Here is a 6000-nt window from a genome sequence, read left to right on the forward strand (position 1 = left end):
TATTGGTTATCTTTAATAAAGCGAAATCCAAGTGCCTTTTCTGTTTTGTTACTTCCATTTTAACACTAGCGGTAGCAGACAGACAGACAAAGTTTAGTTTTAGCCTGGGAGCTAAAAGAAATACTTCTAACATACGTATGTACTGTTACAGTCTGACTTATAAACACTCAGCAGTAAAGTCAGCAGGAATTGAGCACTAAAACTGGAGAAGAGTAAATGGAAAGAGACCCTGCTGTATTTGCAGACTCGCGGTAAGAAGGAAAGCACTCCTGACTGCTCTTGGAAACTTGTCGTGTAAGTGAGCAAGGGGAGAGGGCGGGCAGTGACAGGCTGCTCTTCTAGCCTGAAATGGGGGATTGCACCAAGTCTAAAGAACTGAAAACAGTTTGAAATGTGCATTGAACTAGAAATGAATGTTGTTAAAACGAATTACACCCATCATTGACAAATGTAATCTGAAAGTACCGTAGCTCCTGGCTTCCACTCAGGTGATGTCTTGGCAGCACGCTGTGTATCATCCACAAAGTATCTTCCAGAATCCCTAGCACTCTGGCTTCTCTAAATCTCACTGAATTCTGATGATGCTGGTGTCATTTTCTAAACTTAAAGTGTTCTTTCAAGTGACATCAATCATGACTCAGCCTGGTCTCTCCTGCCATATATGACAAAGGCTCCTATTTTTAAACTTTCAGACAAATACGGCCTGCGTAACTTTTTTTTGCCAAAAATATGTCAGTTTAAATCTCACTGTTCCGAGCTTATTCTGTTCTTTGGCGATATGTGTCAGCTGGCCTATTTATATCAAGTTTGTAAGTTAGATGTTTTTCTAGAAGTAAAATAACAGCCTTGGAGAACAGAGCTTCCACCTTCCATTATTAATAGACTTCATGAGAATCTGTCGTTACATTGTCAAGAAGCACAGAGACTAATTGCACAGAGCCAACAATTCACTCAGCGTGGTGGTTAAAATGGATAAATGGATAAAAATGATTTGTATTAGTGTCTGCAGTCTCTTGTAAATGTCAAATACTTTCTTGACATTCTAAAACCCAGGCTGTACAGCAGAAGTGGGAGAGTAGCATTTCGTATTAATTTTAAAATGCATAAAACTGATTATCCTCTTCCAGCACTCAGTATTTCACCGTTCATGAAGGCCCTAGATGCTGCTCATAACTGCCGATACTCTTTCAACTCATCATGTCTCTCATTTTTCTTTCAGCACAGCAGTGCATATTTTGCTTCAGATGATAAATAAAATTTTACTTCCTGCGTAAGAAGATATTTACAGAGATTGCCCACAAGCAGTTCTCCCACTTGGAGAAAGCTGTAAATACTGATCTCCCCTATTTCCCACGCGTGGCAGTCTTGCCATCCCCATGAACTAGCTGTTGCTTTTGCGTAAATCCCAACGCTGTGCGTGGATCTTCACGGGTTTGAGTATGGTCACTGGAGCTTTTTACTGGTCACTTTCATCACCTCGCAGGGTTCAAAGAACACCTGGCCATAGTCTCATCTGCTAGTCTTCACAGAATGTTCTGATAGAAAGGATTTACGAGATTTCCTTGGTTCACCCCATTTGTGTGCTTACCATACATCTGTTAGACTGTATTTCTTTTTACTGTGCTGTAGTAGAATGATGCACAGGTGTAACTGAGTTGACAAAAGTGTTAATATTTTTCTAAAACAGATCACTTCTATTTAGTACAACTGACATTTTACTCATTGTTCTCGTTGGTATCCACATTTATTCCCAAAGAACAGTGAAATGAAATCATCAAAAAGCTACCAGCTGCACAAGTCTTCTGAAACCTCTGTCATCTGAGTCTGTCTCACACATTACAAAAACATGCAAAAAGGCTTAGAGATAGTTTAAAAAAAAAAAAAAGAATAGAAAGGAATATCCAGGTGGCTTTTTAACTGTGGAATACAATAAAACAGAGTTTGGAAAGTATTACACAGAAATATAGTAACGAAAAAACAAGATACGCAGTTTACAAGTTGAAACACATAGTGCTGTGCCTTTGCTTGCGCCGAAATCAGTAAAGCAGACAGCAATCGCGTTCTGTGGGTTCACTGACTGCCTGACAGCTCCGAGTTTGCAGACGTATGACTGGCAGCTTACAGGCGTGCTGATCAGCACTGGAAAATCTTTTAAGGCTGAAGGTTAATTAAGGTTAATTATTCTGAAACACTGTTTTAGCTGTTTCAGTAATAATTGTTTAAAGTGACAGAGATGAATTGCTGCCTCCATTTTGAGAGCAGTTGGGAAATTACTCAAAAGTGTGTGAGAAGGTTTATCGGGAACACATGGTAGGTGTAAAAGAACTGAAACCCTGGATGGACAGCTAAGCAGCAAAGGGCATGCCAGTCTAAAACAATCTTACAATTTGCATTAAATAATTTAGAGAAAGAGTCAATTGATTTATCAGGAACACCTATTTACTATCATGTGCTTGACAGGCCGTAGATGCATTTGCATGGAAATTGACTTCCAGATACTAATCTCAGATATTAATCCAAAGATAATAACCAGACAGCTCTTACATGTTTGATTACTCACCGAAATATTTATCATCTTTGCCGACTGCGTCTTATCTCAAAGCCAGACCCTGAGCTCAGAGAAGTCATCGGCTTGGTTCCAGGGCAAGAGCTGCCAGCACCACTGTGGGGACTGTTACTGAAGTCAGGGGGACCACACATGCAATGAGGCGCTAAGGCTCGACAGTAAAAGTCAGTGAGACCTGGCATTAGATTACAAGGTCTTTCAGAGCAAAGGCATTCCTGATTTCCCAGGCACAGAAAGACAGGAGGTAAAACTCTGATATTGTTAAAACAAAACCAAAAATTTTCTGCTAACTTCACTAGCACCGCATTTTTACTCACGGCCATCTCACCTGTGCCACGCTGTTTAACTGCATGAGCAATCCCCTGGTTTGAAGTGGCACAGGTGAAAGTCATTTGAGGCGAGCTGTAGGACCATTCCTACCATCGCTCATTGAGGGGGTGAAGTGGTGTCAGCTATCTGCTGATATTTCATACTTGTCCCCTACACATAATACAGAAAGCAGCGGCAGCCGTTAGTTACTAATAGCAAAGCAATCCAGACTAAGCACTTTCCAATAGCACAAAATGAGGCAATTTACCAGGAAAAGAGGGAGTTGCATTAGCATGAAAAAATTCTAAGTTATTCACAAGATGCTAAAAGAGAAGGAAGAATCATCAATCCTGAACACTAGAACCACGAGGATCCATAAGGATTTCACATGACGCTAGTGAGCCCGAGCCAAGTAACCGCTGCTGTAACCAGCGCTGGGCAGGCAGCAGAGCAGTGGCCCTGCCTCCCTGCAGCGCTCTCAGATTTAGAGAGAATCTGGCCTCGTGTTTTCCACTTGGATTTTGTGACAGACAAGTTGCTGTAGCTGGGAGCGACCCAGGAGTTCCCACGGGAGATCTGAGCATGAGTCTCTCACTGGAAGTACTTAAATGTGGTTGCAAGGACAATAACAAACACCAAGTGTATAAATGCGTCGCAGTTTGCCAGTAGTAGTGGAGTTAACGCCAGCCACCACCGTCCCTCTGGAACAAAGGAGGGGAACGTGAAGGAGACTCGGGATTAAGAAGACACCCGCCTTGCCAGGGATACACAGACACTCCAACCGCACACCTCTTGGGACCTGTTGGACTTGAACAGACTCTGAGTGGGCAGGCTTTAATACCACTTTTCAGCAGATGAATTCAGGAGATCACCAAGTCAAGAGCTGTGTTCAGACCGTGAAGGGAAACCGCGTGCCAGTCTGCCACGATGCAGTTAAGAACTGCACATCGGGAGTGGTTTCCCTGGCACAGAGGGTGACTGAACTGTTCCCTGCTAAATGCCTGCCAGTGAAGGGCACAGGGGCAGACACTGCTCCTTCTCGTAGTTAAGAGGGAATAAATGACACTTTGCTGCTCCAACCATCTTCCCATGCTGTTTTCACCCACAGGCTGCTCAGTTTTGCCCCAGGCTTAAGGGCATCCGTGTGGTTGAGAGCCCGGCAGTGCCCCAGCTTCTCCCTCCCAGCGGTTCCATCCAGTCTCTCCCGGCTGCTCCACGTTGCCCTTGTTAAACTGTTGGCCCCTCACATGGAGAGGCTTTTTGAGAAGACTGGTCGGGAAGAAAGGAAACGAGATTAAACCGAATAGGTCACTTGAGAACAGTTGCAGAAATTTTGTCTTTATTTGCTTGGTCTGGTAGCTTTGGAAGATAGGAACTCTACGTCTTTTATGGTTACATTTATATAAATCATAAAGGCTTTAATTACAGCAACTCTTGCTTTCAGGCAGGCAGTAGGGAAGCCAAAAGAAATATAGAAGAGTTTGCAGTCAAATAGTGTCTGATAATCAGAAGCGTCACATAAACTTCTGAAGTTTAAAAAAGGAATAATATTTTCCTCTTTTACTAAGTTACTGTATAACCTTATCACCAATAGCATCCCCCATTTCAAGCACCGCGGTGTTATCTGTGGCAGCCTCTGCCACGGCAGAGGGTGGCTCCTCCTGCTTCACTTGGACTAGGCCCGTAGCTCCCTGGCCGTGCCCCAGCATCCCCCCAGCCCATGCACCCGGCTGACACTCACGGAGAGCGGACTTTCAGAAGGGGGGGTACGTATGTCGCTGGGCTTTTGAAGGGAAAATAGAACTTGATACTTCAGTTCCCACAGGATGCCACCACAGAGACTATTTGCTGTAAAATGAAACCAGTGGAGTGGTGTTTTACACCACGGTATCACATAGAAGGCAAGGCAGTCGGCCCAGTGATACTCCTACTCAGACAAAGTCCCGTGTCTCCCGCCAGGTTCACATTTCTTTATCTGGCAAGCATAGAATTACAGTCTGTGTACCAAGCAGCCTTTTCATTTAGGGAACAATTAAGCTAATCCCAGGAAGATTTCATGTTTAACTAGGTTTGTAGTGAACAAGTTCTTAGTCTGCCTTCAATCAAGCTCTTTTGACTTTCACAAAACAGGGCAAACCAGTATATTTGAAATGTAAAATTCTAAGCTTCCTGAGATGTGTGAGAGTCCTGCCAGAGTAACACTACGGATCTATTTGCTAAAACTTTGGTATTGTGTCAGTAGACTTCTTTCTTTGAACTGTCATTAATCTTCCAACGGTGTTTTTGTAAGCCTGCTTTTTTCATTAAAATAAATTGGTATACACTACAGCACTTGATAAATACATAAACATGTATACATATGCACACGTGCAATAAAACAAAGTTGCTGTTGGCATAAAGGTAACATCAGCTGCACTCGTTAGAAGCAGCAGACTCTTGGCCTTCAAAGTCTCCCCTGCTCAAGAGTGTGGTCAGAGTCTGCTTTTTTCAGTTTGGGTTGAGCTGGGGCTGGATCCAGCTGTGGCCAGTGATGATCTGAATTCAATGAAGTCAAAGGAAGACAATAATTCAGGTTCAGTTCTGGTTTTTGACAAAACAATGGTTCAAATCAATCTTTGGTTTTGGTTCTACTTCCTGCTTAACAGCTGTGTAAAGAAAAACATCTGGAATAATACCCCAGCAGGGCCAATAACTGAGGCAGCTCTTTCATACTATCCAGATAGCACCAATAATAACAAAGCTTCCAGGCCACGCTTCAACAACAACAGAAAACCCAAACAAACAGAAAGATCCCCTTTGTGCCTTATGGTCAGCAGTAGCCAGGACTGCAAATGGGACTTCAAACATTCTGCCTCCATCCGCACCAGTCAGTGAAACGGGCCAAGAGCTGCTGCTGTGGCTCTGCGGGAGGGAGGCAGAGCACAGCTCGTACACACAGCAGCCGAATTCTCTCCCCAGTCACGCTGGCCTCACGGCTGCTGGGACCAACATTTTGCTAACCTGCAGTGCTGCCTGGCCCCCAGCTCCCTGGTCCTCCTGCGAGATGCCCAGTCCCAGACGTGACTGCCCCGTTATACCAAACCTTGATAGGAAGATTTGCGCTCACTGAATCTCTTTGCACCATC

The sequence above is a fragment of the Opisthocomus hoazin genome, chromosome 4 (genome assembly GCF_030867145.1).
Source record: "Opisthocomus hoazin isolate bOpiHoa1 chromosome 4, bOpiHoa1.hap1, whole genome shotgun sequence".
NCBI lineage: Eukaryota > Metazoa > Chordata > Aves > Opisthocomiformes > Opisthocomidae > Opisthocomus > Opisthocomus hoazin.